Source organism: Tiliqua scincoides, chromosome 4, assembly GCF_035046505.1.
Source record: "Tiliqua scincoides isolate rTilSci1 chromosome 4, rTilSci1.hap2, whole genome shotgun sequence".
NCBI classification, from domain to species: Eukaryota; Metazoa; Chordata; class Lepidosauria; order Squamata; family Scincidae; genus Tiliqua; species Tiliqua scincoides.
In genome coordinates this window covers 142,641,195-142,656,178 of record NC_089824.1, presented here as the reverse complement: position 1 = coordinate 142,656,178, position 14,984 = coordinate 142,641,195, and the positions used below count along the sequence as shown (strand labels likewise).

At 44.5% G+C, this 14,984-nt stretch overlaps 1 pseudogene; it reads left to right on the top strand.

Moving 5' to 3' along the window:
* The first annotated feature begins 368 nt into the window (after positions 1-368).
* On the top strand, positions 369-488 carry LOC136650768 (5S ribosomal RNA; annotated as a pseudogene).
* The last annotated feature ends 14,496 nt before the right edge of the window (positions 489-14,984 follow it).

Here is a 14,984-nt window from a genome sequence, read left to right as displayed (position 1 = left end):
CGTGCTCTCTCTGGATATGCTTTCCCCAAGGTAGTATTTCTTCTTGTGGTTTCCACCTGGGTACGTAAATCTGTTGGTTTACATACCAGTCCTTCACACATATGCCTCCTGGAAAATGTACCTCCCCATCATTTTTTAAACCTTCAGCCCTAGCTGAGTTCACATATCAAAATTAAATTTGCTTGGGTGGGGGGATCATTTTTCTCCATTTATCAATTTTTTCCACCAAAGATCAAGGGTTTGCATGCTAAGCCCCCTACTACTGATTTTCCTCTGCATGAGGCCATGGTCCCCACCTACATTAGGTAGGAAACATGGCATTGGAAACCCTGTAAGTTTCTGCTCCTAAAATCACATTGATTCAAACCAAGTGTAGCAACTGTTACCCTGCATGTGCCTGATCTCATCTGATCTCAGAAGCTAAGCAGGGTCAGGCCTGGTTAGTACTAGGATGGGACACCACCTTGGAATACCGGGTGCTGTAGGCTTATACCATAGTCTTTTGAGACTGAAGGTTGCCAACCAAGCAAAGTTGTGAATTTTAACACTGCACTGATTATATTGGGAGGTTAAATCATGTGCTTTAACTATTTCTCATTAAAATAAATGTGACAGGCTGCAATCCTATTCACACTTTCCTGGGAGTAAGCCCTATTGACTATAATGGGACTTACTTTTGAGTAGACAGGCATAGGATTGGGCTCTTAATGTGCTCAACATTGGCTCAACAGTGCTCAACATTGGCTGAATCATCGTCACTGATTTCTATGGCAGAAAGTAAAGTGCGTGCTTGCAATTTTCCCAACGAAATCAATGGGAATTTACTGTCCAATGCTAGTATTTACTTGGAAATAAAACATTGATTTTAAATGAAGTGAAACTAACAGCCCAATCATAACCAGCACTGGGGCCGTAGGACTGCACAGTCCATGTTAGGCTAAAAAGGAGTAGGCTGAAGGTATCCACAGGGTAAGGGGACATTTCGCCAGGAAGGGGGATACAATTTGGCATGCTCCAGCTCTACTGATCCTGCCACCTTCTGGACCTGATCCACCCCCATATCCTCCTTGCCCCTGCCCCATTAAACTTCTTCCCCAGCTTCTGCACTGCCTGGCAGGTGTTTACCTGCTCCATTAGGCATGCTGGTTGGATCCACCACCTGCAGGACAGCGCAGGCCTTCCCGCCAGTGCTGCTTACTCTCTGGGTGTCACAGAGTGCTTTATGGTGCTTTTATGACATCCTAGGCTGGCACAGCATGCACTAGCATGACTCAGTGATAGGATTGTGCCTTAAGTTCACTGAAGGTACAAGGGGAAAGGGTACAGTGCAGGAAAGATTGCCTCATCTTCCCTTATCATATAAACTGGCTTATGTTCCCAGTCTTGAGAAACATCTGTTTTGGCCAAACAAAATTTCATTCCTGTAGGTTCAGTCAACAGGATAAATTCTCATGCTATCAAGATCCACTTGAATAGTGTCAATATGCTAATGACACCCAGCTCTATCTGTTCTTGCCAACTCATTTTGGGGAAGCTATGGATGTCCTGGAGCACTGTCTGGAGGCAGCTGGGATCTAGATGAGGGCCAACACACTGAGATTAAACCCAGAAAAGACAGGTTTTCTTGGTCTGAAAACCCTCAATGCAGGTACTGAGTCATCTGCCCATTCTGAATGGGGTTGCACTCCTCCAACAGGAATGGGTGCACAGTTTAGGAATGCTTGTGGATTCACAGCTCTCCCTAGAGAACAGGGTGATAGCTGTGGGCTGGGGTATGTTTGTTCAGTTTCAGCTCGTGCACCAGCTACAGCCATAGTGCAGAATGCTGCAGCCCAGGTGCTTACTGGAGCTAGGTGGTTTCTGTTGGACTGCTGCTTTGGTGACTACACTGGCTGCCCATTCATTTCTGGGCCCAATTCAAAGTGCTGGTATTGACTTTTAAAGCCCTTAAAAGCTCCAGATCCAGAGCCTCATTTTGGACCGTGCAGTCTGACACAGGACTCTATGATTCTCGAGAGCCACCACAGAATCAAGTAGCCCCATTGAGGGACTACTTCCCTTACTCAGGAAGGGAAGAGGAAGCAGCGGCAGTTACCTGGGGCACATTGGATGCCGTGGTCACCATTTTGCACTCAGTGTACGCTAAACTCTATTGTGCACCTAGCAGAGATTAATCTCCTTTATTTTGTATAAAATGTCCTTCACTCTGTTTCATGATTGCAACAAACTAAAATGTTTGGGCCCACGATACCTAAGTTTGGACCAAATCCTGTCCAACTTTCCAGCCCTGGTGTAGCCATGCCAATAGGGTGTGTGTTGCATCCTGTGGTGGAATGGTAGTTAAATGGAGGCCTCCACAAGGTAAGGCATTTGTTCCCTTGCCTCAGGGCTGCATTGCAGCTTCACTGCAATGGAAAATTGGATCTGGAATTGGCACTGGAAAATTGGATCAGATTGGGTCCTGTGTCTTTCCCACCTCCTACTTGCTTAACATCCAGCCTGATAAGGAGGTATGGAGAACTTGAAAGCTTGTTCTCTACCTCCTGACACTTGAGTTGATCCTAATAAAGGTGTTACATATGCAAGTTATGCAGTAACGAAATCCGGCATAACTGATTGACCCAGACTTATGGCTGGCCAATCGGGTGAGGGATTGAAATCCTACCATCCGATTGGCCCTCTAGTTAATGTTTCAACTGCACCAATCATGGGGAGTCTGGGCAGAGCTAAAGGGTATAAAAACCAGGGGTGTTTGCCTTGTGACAGATTCATTCAGATTCATTGCCAGGTCCTGTTCTGAAGATGGAATAAACGTATTGAGCTGTTATCTCTATGCCTTCCTTTATTCGCATGGATCCACTATATAACACTGGCGACTTATCTGAGCCACCTGATGTCAGTACACCTATGGTGAATCCCTCTGCCATAGCTGTGCCAACCCCAGAGCAGACTAAGGAACCAGAGTTCCCAATACCAAAGCCTCGCCGCACCTTGCGAATGCAGGTACAGCCCCACCACTCTGAGGACTGTTTGTTAACCTTGAACTGTACTTTGGTGGGGAGGGGTGTTATGCATGCAAGTTATGCAGGATCAAAATCCTGCATAACTGATTGGCCCAGACTTATGGCAGGCCAATCAGGTGATGGATCGAAATCCTACCATCCGATTGGCCCTCTAGTTAATGTTTCAGCTGCATCAATCATGGGGAGTCTGGGCAGAGCTAAAGGGTATAAAAGCCAGGGGTGTTTTCCTTGTGTCAGATTCATTCAGATTCATTGCCAGGTTCTGTTCTGAAGATGGAATAAGCGTATTGAGCTGTTATCTCTATGCCTTCCTTTATTTGCATGGACCCACTATATAACAAAAGGTATTATTCAACTTTTGCTAGTGAATTTTGTCCCCTTCTACTAGCATTACAGAAGCAGCTGTAATGCTTTTCTGTCATTTCCTCCTACCTTGCTGTATTATTCAACTTTCTTAAACTCTTCTGAATAATGTCATGTAAAGAGGTCAAATTATGCTTAAAATACGGCATCTTTACAGTCGAATATTTAATGTAACACAAGTTAGTAGAATCTATATTAGTCTAAAGAAATATTGATATTATTTTTCCCAAAACCCTCTGCTAATATATTTATTCTGAATAATATAGCGGTCTTCCTGAGAACATCATGAATCATGGAACAGATCCGAAATCTTGACTTCCATTTCCTTGGAATTAGGCTTCCATCTGCCATCGGCACCATGGCAGTACAGAGATTGCCTTATTTGCAGAGCAAATAGCTTTAAATCCTTGAACCACATGATTGAATGAAAACAGAATTAAAATGTGGTTGTGGGAGATACTGCATATCCTAAGGAAATAATGCATGCATACACACACGCACGCGTGTATATATAATGCTATATATATATGGCATGATTTTTCTCTGTAACGTGCCTGGTAGTAATACAAGGGTTCTTTTTCTTCCATAAACACTAATGGAAATCTGGTAGGACTTGCTAATTAAACTTCAGAAATACTTCCCTTCCCCTTTGACTGTCTTTATAGAGTTTGGCACAGCGTGTCAGTAATACTTGCAGGCCTTAACTATTTGAAGAAATAGCCATTAAAAAGTGTAATGGAAAATGGGGGACATTTGCAATGTTTGATTATTTCTAATTAATCTCCTTCCTTTCCGGAGATCTTGGGGCAGGTTAAAACATCAACGCAAATTAAAATTGACTAATATAAAGGGTATTGAACTAAAGCCGTTCTCCACTATTTATAACCATACCCTCCAACTAGTTCTGAGTTAAAAACATCACACATTGAATCACTAGTGCCATGATCCTGAAGACTTTATTGTTGGTTTGATGTATCTATTCCAAAAATTATAATTATAAAAAATTATAGTATGGCTCCAAAAGAGGGAGCCATACTGGATATCTCTTGCAGAGTCTGTATTTAGTAGTTATGACAATGGGTGCCTAGTCATATTATTTTAATCATTATATTCTGATCATGTGATCATGCAAGGCCACAAGCAGGAACAGCCTATGGACTGTCACACATGCCATGGTAGCATTGTTGTTGGCATCCTTCAGTCTCTGAAGACTATGGTGTCATGCTCTGAATGGTGGTTCTGGAACAGAGTGTCCTCTCCAGTGCGTGAAGCCTGGGTAAAGTAGGTATGGAGGATAGGCTGTTACCCATGCAGCAAATCCCCCCTCTCCACGTCGCTGAAATGGTCCAATGGAAAGGCAGAGGCCAATATGGTTGGTTCCAGCGGCGTCACAGGAGTTGCCAGAACGTGACTGTGTTCAGCCAAGAATTGCCTCAGGGACTCCGGCTCCGGATTTTGCCTCGAGGATGACTCCTGAAGCCTTTTCCATAACTGGATGTAGCCACAAGGCAGTGGAGGTTTGGGATCAGAGTTTTCCTTCTCTCAGATGAGCTGCCTTCCCAGGCTGACGAGTCCCATCTACCTGGTGGCTGTTTAGTTGCCTCTAAACACATCACATGAGGGTATTGCTTGGCCTTCTCGCTGGGCTCGCTGGCCATGCCGTAGGGCATGTTTTGCAGCTCCCTGGAAACGACACACAGAAACTCAGCCTGGTCTTCGTTCCCATAGTTGTAGGAGGACCCGATGCTGACCAGCTGCTCAAACTTCCAGCCATCAGACATGGTGGAGACCATCTGGGTCAGCTCCTATTCCTGGCACTGCAGCACCCTGTAGACATTCTTGACTGGAACCTGTGAGATTCTGCCATCTCTTTCCCTAATTTGGTAATTTGCCATGGTAGCGTACAGAACTGGATAATCTATCTTTTTTTTCTAGTTCTACATTGTTGTGATTCATGCTGCTCTAACTGGGTTGGATCTGTCCTGCAAAGCCCATGGTTTAGGGTTTTCTCCACATGAGCACTACTGAATACACTTTCTTATGGACAGACACAACAATTTTGTTAACCACACCATATACCAACATTTGTGCCTCTTGGTCTTCATTATCCCTTTGAAAAAAATCTCTCTCTCTCTCTCTCTCTCTCTCTCTCTCTCTCTCTCTCTCTCTCTCTCACACACACACACACACACACACACACACACACACACACACACACACAAATCCTCTGTAACTCCCTGTGTGATGATGCAGTAGCACTGGTGTGGATGTTGCTGAATCCCATGAAGAAGGTTCAGCCTCAAGAAACCTCTTTGGGGTAAGGACACATTTGCTTCCTTGCCCCAAAATAAGTCCTGCAGCCCTGGCAGGTCAATTCAGACCTGTGCCAGCTCTATTGACAGTACAAGTCCACATTGACCCGGGCAGATCATGCCCGGAAGAGGATAAGGATTCTGCATTTGCCACTGTCATCAAGCCTGCACCCTCCTGGGCCTGATCCTCCCTCCTTCCTGCCTCGTCACTGCTCTATTTGCCCACTCCTTCCCTTGTTCCATCTTCCTCCCACCCTCCCCACCCCATTCCAGTGTCCGCACAGCTGCATCTGGTGGGTCTTCAGCTGGTGGGTCTTCAGCTCTCCACCAGCATGTGGGAATCCATTCTGGCCAATCTGCCAGCAGCCGGGCAGCACGCACTAATGGAGGCTGCTTTGTGACTGCCATAAAGCAGCATCTGCTGGCACAACTTGCATTATTCCGGCACTCTGCCAACATAGGCTTGGGCCATAAATAAGCTAACTATACATGCGAATGATAAACTTAAATAGTTCTCTATCAGACTGGAAGCAAGACGGAGCTAACTGAAAATAAGGCAGTAGGTTCTAAACGTTTGAAGAACTTGGGCTCCATACATATGCAGAAGTTCATACATTTATACATACTTTTTCATTAAAAGATAAAGTAAAGAAATAAAAATAAAAGAAAACTCAGCTTGACATCGCCTGAATATGCTCAGTGGCCCAGGAGTCATGGAATGAAGCAATTAGTTGAGAAAAAATGGCAGCACAACATGGAGTGGGGGTCGGGAACTGGCTGGCAGGTACCTTCATCAGCTTCTACTGGAGACTGGCATTTGGGTCAGAAGGACACAACAGTTTGTTTCAGATCCTACCCCAAAGCGTTCTCTTCTTTCAACCTTAAATGTTGGTTGAGTAACACTTAAACAAGTCAGGGTGGTAACTTCTCTCTCCAGCTCCCTAACAATAGACCACAACCCTCCTGACCCTCTTACCCCACATTTAATGCTTTACAATCAGTGCACTGAGCAGTGCACCTTGCAATCTTGTCTCCAGTTCTCTGAAAATGTAAGTAAAGTAAGCAACTAACTGCCTTCATCTCATCATTCTTTATGTTGGAAAGAACACATATTGGGCTTTTAATCAACTGCAGGCATTCTGGGACCACTTTTACATTTCAAAGTGTGTGTGTGTGTGTGTGTGGGGGGGGTGTCTGTGTAGATCTCTGTTCATTTATCAAGAGATTTTATTACATACCCCAAACATGGTAGATCTGACACTGTATGTCACAATATGAATCACTGTTTCTACGTTAGTAACAACATCACTGACTCCTCCATGATGAAACAGGAGTCAAACAATATTTTGTTTTTCTGCTGTCTGTAGCCTTTAGCATACATACTGTGGATTTCTGCATTTCTCATATGGCTAATTGATCAACTGGGAATTGCCGTTGTGCTACTTACCTGTTTTGCTATATTCAGAAGAACTAATACTTCTCTTTGTGGGGTAGTGATTTGCTGAGATTTGTTGTTTAAAAACTGCAGTTTGGCTCCAATGATGTCCTCGCACAAACCAGAAGTGCTTCTTCTCATAAAAAGCCCTGTTCCTGCTCCAGATGACCCCACAGTTCTCCAGCACTGGCATCACTAGGGGGTGCAAGGGGTGCGGACTGTATCGGGTGACACCACTGGTGGCCAAAATTTTGGAAACCTTTTGGAAAATTTGTATTTACAAACAATACCATCATGTTATATATCACTGGAAGAGAAATTTCATGCAGAATGTAATGAAAGAAACCCTGTTGAATTATCTGCATTCTATCAAAAGCTACAGCCAATTAACCAGAAAAGGAACACACAACTGCCTTATGTAACAAAAAGTGGATTTCTGTAACTCAAAACTGACCAATGAGACTGATTGTTCTGAGAGCCAATGAGGTGTTATTATGACACAGCAGGAAACAGATAAGGTGTTGGTATGAGTTAGCTCTCATTTCCATGTCTTAGAGCTAATACTAGCACTTCTATTCAGTTGTGTGAGTGTCATCAAGTTGGCCACTGCTTTTTTGTTGGTGACTAATTTGTTGAGTGACTTGTACTGTTAGATATTAAAATAAATAAATAAAGATAACTGGTGGGTTATATCCACCTAGTGATGCCTCTGCATTTAGGCTGTGCATATGATATTGTAATTTATTCTATATGGTCTGGTGTGAGAGAAGATCCATCATGGAGATGAGGCACCGGGTGACATAAATGCTGGTGATGCCTCTGCTCTCAAGAGTGACTTTTGAGTATGTAGGAAGTGCAGCAGGGAGGAGGGTGCAAAAAAGGTCCTCTCTGAAACTGAATTTTATTCACAGCTTAGAGGCCAAACTATTATCTTTTCACTGTCCTTTTTTGAAAGGGGTTCCTCGCTCAGAGTAAACCCACTTTTTGAGTTAAAGAACATAATGGATGAGGGGAAAAGACTTCCCAGTGAAAGTCAGAGCAGCAAATATTCCGATATGCCTGAACCAGGATGTTTCTGCACTTAGAAGAGCAAACTCTCATACTTTTTGGCAGGCAAGTGCTTCTGAGAAACAGACAGACAAAGGAAGTCCACCTGAAGGATGACTGACAGCACTAGAGGAGGGACTAGCACAGCTCTTGCCATAAAGAATACCCAGATTGGGGTGTCTGCAAATCCCATATGTATTTATATTCATGGTTGCATTTTTCTGTTGATTAACTATGTGTTAGGTGGGGGTGGGATCTCAGGTTCATGGCAGGAGATGGAGTCTGTCTTTGTGATGCCACCTCCAATCCCATGTATATTCACTACATAACCCTTGACTGTCTGAAGAGGGCTAAAATTAATGCAAAATAATTGGACCCAATCTTCCAGCTATGCTCACTTTTTGTAGCAAGTTAACTCAAAGCTCAAAAAAGATGTTTTGTAGAGTGAAAGGAGGAAAAGGTAACTCTCAAGCCTAGATCCCCCCAAATGATTTACACATTCAGCAAAGTGACTTTAATGTTTGACTTCATTTACACACACACACACACACACACACACACACACACACACACACGAGAGGGGGGGGTATGAAAAATTGCACCATTTTATCTGAAAGTCAGTATTAATTCCAAGAGAAGGAATACCCCCTAAAGTGCTACAAACAGTTCATCATTGCTGATTTCCAAATGCAAAGCACAGGAAATAATACGAAAAGCTAACATATTCCTCTCTCATTGCATCTTCTCCTTTGGTTAACAGTTTAATAACCTGTTTATCAGAGCCTTGCTTTCTATAAAACCCTGTGTTTCCAACTTCCTATTACACAGCCACACATTGAAAACAAATTGTTCTTTTCAAGTTTTCTGTTTTAATGTTTTAACAGGCATTTTTTACAGCCACTCTGATTTTTCCTTTGAGCTAAGCAGGTCCCCCAGTGAATAACTTAATGAGTGGAGATGTGAAGAATAGGCCACTGGGCAGCTAGAAATACACCAGTAAATTTTACATGGTTTCCTCCAGATAGGAAAACCATATGAAGAATCTCTGTCTCTGTGTCTCCTGGATATCCAAACCATAACTAAAAGTTCCTGTGAACCAAGCCACAAACAATGTAGTTGAATCTCTACGTGAGTCACCGATCTGGCACTTCTCCTTTCCAATCAACTTCTGATTGCCTTATTAACCGTTAACAAAAGGCTTTAACAAAAGGCCAGTTAACATGGGGCTTACTCAGAAGTAAGCCCCATGGAATTTAATGGAACTTATTCTCAGAGAAGTCTACCTACTTTCATGGGAATATGCACCCTTTTATTGGAAGTCCCATTGAACACAATGGAACAGAATAGACACATATAGAATAGACACAAATAGGACTGCGTTATAAATCACAAAGCATAATTACCCTCAGCAGAGGCGCTTGATGGCAGCGCTGGGTTTGCCTCTTCCCAGTCTGGAAGCATGGCCAGACTTCCACAGAAACACAGCAGATGGGTTTTGTAACCTGTCTGTAGTAACATGCAACAAGCAAGTCGTAAACATCTGCAATCATTATTGAACCCAAATTGTGCCCTGTGAACTAATAGCTCAGGAATGACACCATCCCCTGGAAAATTACAATGTACTGCTTAGGAAATTTCTGCACAGGTCTATCTGGCCCTGTGAACATAAGAAAAGCCTGGTTGGATCAGGCCAAAAACCCATCTAGTCCAGCTTCCTGTATCTCACAGTGGCCCACAAGATGTCTCAGGGAGCACACAAGACAACAGGAGACCTGCTTCCTGGTACCCTCCCTTGCATCTGGCATTTTGAAATAGCCTACCTCTAAAATCAGGAGGTTGCACATACTTATCACAGCTTGTAACCCGTTTTGTAACTAGTCCAATCCCCTTTGAAAGGCATCCAGGCCAGATGCCATCACCACATCCTGCAGCAAGGAGTTCCACAGGCTAATTACATGCTGGGTAGAGAAATATTTTCTTCTGTCTGTCCTAACTCTTCCAACACTCCATTTTAGTGGATGTCGCCTGGTTCTGGTGTTGTGGGAGAGGAAAAAGAACACCTCCCTATCCATGTTATTCATTCTCTGCATAATTTTGTATGTCTCAATCATGTCCCCCCTCAGGTACTTTTTTTCTAGACTGAAGAGCCTCAGTATGTGATTAATGCCTAAGACTTTGACAAATAATAGGTTTAAATGAAAAGCAGAGTAACTCTTTGAATGTTTGTGTGATTTGCTTAGCTATTCACTTCAAGGTTCTACCTCCTTGCGATACCGTTGCACACCCACCTCCAAAACAGCCTCAGTGCTGCCAGAATAGGAATTTTTGGATCAACGATGCTTGACTCGTAATACATCTGTGCATTGCAAGCCGGCCAGATTTGTACTGTGAATCAGGTAATTAAACTTTGGCAACGTCACTATAATGGCCTCTAAGCTAGTTAATACATTTATCTGGCTGGCAATGATCTTCAGGTTATGGAGGAGAAGATGTGTTCTGTCATCATAGTGTAATGTGTGAGGCAGATATCCCACTTGGAGATGCACCTCAATGTAAATCTCACCTGTATGAAGTCTTTTATGAACTCTCCGCTATAGAATCCAGCCTTTTATCTACTGAAGTAAATACTTGCTTTCTTCAGGCGTTACCTCCCATGCATATTCCTGTGTGCATTGGAGTGGATGGAAGGGGCTAAAATGATTGCACTGGCATGCTCCAACTATGAACATTATGTGCGCCCCCCCCATAATCAGCATTTGTCTGCAGGAACAAGCATTGCTCCCAATAAGAAATTCTCTCTGTGATTATCTCCCTGGAATATTCCAGGGGTGGCAATACCAGAGGGATTACAAGCCATGATGTGCATGTGCAACCTCCTGATTTTAGAAATGGGCTATGCCAGATGCAAGGGAGGGCACCAGAATGAGGTCTCTTGTTATGTGGTGTGCTCCCTGGGGCATTTGGTGGGCCGCTGTGAGATACAGGAAGCTGGACTAGATGGGCCTATGGCCTGATCCAGTGGGGCTCTTCTTATGTTCTTATGGCTCTCTCCCCATGATCAATGTTTTGCACTCACTGTAGACAAACACTGATCACAGGGAGAGATGGGTTTTGTGTGCATGTCATCAGTGGGGGTGGGGCTTGCCAGCATTCTCTTTTTGCCCCAACCTTCCATGAATACAGGAAAGAATGGGGGATCATGATTGTTTACTGTCTTTTCTTTTAGGCCTGCATTGCCTCTGGACATGGTTGGCATGAACCAGCTCCCATCTTTTGTGTGCCCATGTCAGCATGGCATCTAGGAGCAAGACATCAGTGTAAATGTGCACACAAGAAAGATATGAGGGCCAGATCAATAGTCATGGATGAAGGAGGGGTCAATTAGAGGTTGTTGTGGGCTGGATCAGGTCCATCTCTTTCCAATAGAATTCAAACTGTATAATGGTATTGGCAACCTTCAGTCTCGAAAGACTATGGTATCGCGCTCTGAAAGGTGGTTCTGGCACAGCGTCTAGTGTGGCTGAAAAGGCCAATCCGGGAGTGACAATCCCTTCCACACCGGGAGCAAGTGCAGTCTGTCCCTGGTCTGTCTCCCTGGCTGTGGGCCTTCCTTCTTTGCCTCTTAGCCTCAGACTGTTGGCCAAGTGTCTCTTCAAACTGGGAAAGGCCATGCTGCACAGCCTGCCTCCAAGCGGGCCGCTCAGAGGCCAGGGTTTCCCACTTGTTGAGGTCCATCCCTAAGGCCTTCAGATCCCTCTTGCAGATGTCCTTGTATCGCAGCTGTGGTCTACCTGTAGGGCGCTTTCCTTGCACGAGTTCTCCATAGAGGAGATCCTTTGGGATCCGGCCATCATCCATTCTCACGACATGGCCAAGCCAACGCAGGCATCTCTGTTTCAGCAGTGAATACATGCTAGGGATTCCAGCACGTTCCAGGACTGTGTTGTTTGGAACTTTGTCCTGCCAGGTGATGCCGAGGATGCTTCGGAAGCAGCGCATGTGGAAAGCGCTCAGTTTCCTCTCCTGTTGTGAGCGAAGAGTCCATGACTCGCTGCAGTACAGAAGTGTACTCAGGACGCAAGCTCTGTAGACCTGGATCTTGGTATGTTCCGTCAGCTTCTTGTTGGACCAGACTCTCTTTGTGAGTCTGGAAAACGTGGTAGCTGCTTTACCGATGCGCTTGTTTAGCTCGGTATCGAGAGAAAGAGTGTCGGAGATCGTTGAGCCAAGGTACACAAAGTCATGGACAACCTCCAGTTCATGCTCAGAGATTGTAATGCAGGGAGGTGAGTCCACATCCTGAACCATGACCTGTGTTTTCTTCAGGCTGATTGTCAGTCCAAAATCTTGGCAGGCCTTGCTAAAACGATCCATGAGCTGCTGGAGATCTTTGGCAGAGTGGGTAGTGACAGCTGCATCGTCGGCAAAGAGGAAGTCACGCAGACATTTCAGCTGGACTTTGGATTTTGCTCTCAGTCTGGAGAGGTTGAAGAGCTTTCCGTCTGATCTGGTCCGGAGATAGATGCCTTCTGTTGCAGTTCCAAAGGCCTGCTTCAGCAGGACAGCAAAGAAAATCCCAAACAAGGTTGGTGCAAGAACACAGCCCTGCTTCACTCCGCTTCGGATGTCAAAAGGGTCTGATGTAGAGCCATCGAAGACAACAGTGCCCTTCATGTCCTTGTGGAAAGATCTGATGATGCTGAGGAGCCTGGGTGGACATCCAATCTTGGGGAGAATCTTGAAGAGGCCATCTCTGCTGACCAGGTCGAAAGCCTTTGTGAGATCTATGAAGGCTATAAAGAGTGGCTGTCGTTGTTCCCTGCATTTCTCCTGCAGTTGTCTAAGGGAGAATACCATATCAGTGGTGGACCTGTTGGCTCGGAATCCACACTGCGATTCTGGATAGACGCTCTCTGCAAGTACCTGGAGCCTCTTTAGTACAACTCGGGCAAACAGCTTTCCTACAACGCTAAGGAGAGAGATGCCGCGGTAGTTGTTGCAGTCACCCCTGTCACCTTTGTTCTTGTACAGCGTGATGATGTTTGCATCCCTCATGTCTTGAGGTACTCCACCTTCTCTCCAGCAGAGACAGAGGATTTCATGCAGCTCAGTGACGATGATCTCTTTGCAGCATTTTAGGACTTCAGCAGGGATGCTGTCTTTTCCAGGTGCCTTGCCAAAGGCAAGGGAGTCCAGGGCCACGTGAAGTTCTTCTAGGGTTGGTTCACTGTCAAGCTCTTCCAGCACAGGCAGGCACTCAATGTTGTTCAGTGCTTCTTCGGTGACTACATTTTCTCTGGAATATAGCTCAGAGTAGTGCTGCACCCAGCGTTCCATCTGCTGCGCCCGATCCTGGATGACCTCGCCTGTGGCAGACTTCAGAGGGGCAATTTTCCTCTGTGTTGGACCTAGGGCCTGCTTGATACCATCATACATCCCCTTGATGTTGCCCGTGTCAGCTGCTATCTGTATCTCGGAACAGAGCTGGAGCCAGTAGTCGTTAGCACATCTCCTGGCAGTCTGTTGGACTTTGCTGCGAGCAGTTCGGAGGACCTGCAGGTTGCGCTCACTGGGACAGGCCTTGTATGCTGCTTGAGCTCTCCTCTTTTCCTCAATGACTGGTGTCAACTCCTCAGAGTGGGCTTCAAACCAGTCTGCTACCTTGTTGGTCTTCTTGCCGAATATGGACAAACTGTAGATGCTAAATAACTAAGGCCGCAATCCTAACCTACTTTCCAGCACTGACATAAAGGCAATGCAACTCCCAGGTAAGGGAACAAACATTCCCTTAGTTTGAGAAGGCCTTCGTGAGTGCCACCCAACTGCAGGATGCAGCACACGTCCCACTGGCACAGCTATGCCAGTGCTGGAAAGTGGATTAGGATTTGGACCTAAAGGTAATAATAGTAAATAATTATTTTCAATAAACTTATTTTTAACTCATTTTCTGAACTGACATCAGTGTAAAAATATCTATGGGCTTTCAGTTACAGGAAGATTAGTATATCCCCTCCCCATGCCATAATAACATTCCTAATACTTTTTTAGATTCATTTTTTTTAACTACAGGTAAATTATTAAAACAAACATTACACACATCTTTCCACTTTATCCCCCTCTAGGAGGTTATTTTTCATTTGTTAATGAAGGCTACAACCCTATACACACTTTCCTGGGAATAAGCCTTATTGAACTCAACAGGACTTACGTCTGAGTAGACATGCATAGGATTGTGCGGCAAGTCTACAATAATGGAAACAGAGTTGCAGAAATATATTGACAGCCTCCATTCATCTTCTTATATGTATCCTGTCAACACAAAGATCATTTCTAAGTAGTACAAAGATTCAATAATTCCAGAAATTGCAGGTTCTACATACCTGTATGACTACAAATGCAATTGGAAAAATGAAACTTTTAAGGTATTGCATTTCCTAACGCTTTGATGGTATCTGAAGGTTTTTCAAGATGAAGACAGAGAACACCTTGTTTTTCTACAGTACCCCTTCCCCATTATACCTGCTTGAATCCTGCTAGTGTTTTCCTGAATCCATCACTTTGTTTCATCCACAAACATTTTCAAAGACATTTCCTGGGACTCTTTTTGTGAGATTTCCTATCTTTTTCTTTCCTTCCCTTCCTTTTCACTCTTCCCCATTAGACAGATGAAGAATACACTCAAGTGTGCCTCAACCTTAGACTAACAAACATTTGGATCTTTCAGATTTCATAATCAGAAGTTGTCGGCAGAAGTCTTTGACCCATTGAGTTCCCAGGTGTAGCAGTGTAAGGAATAATAGCCTG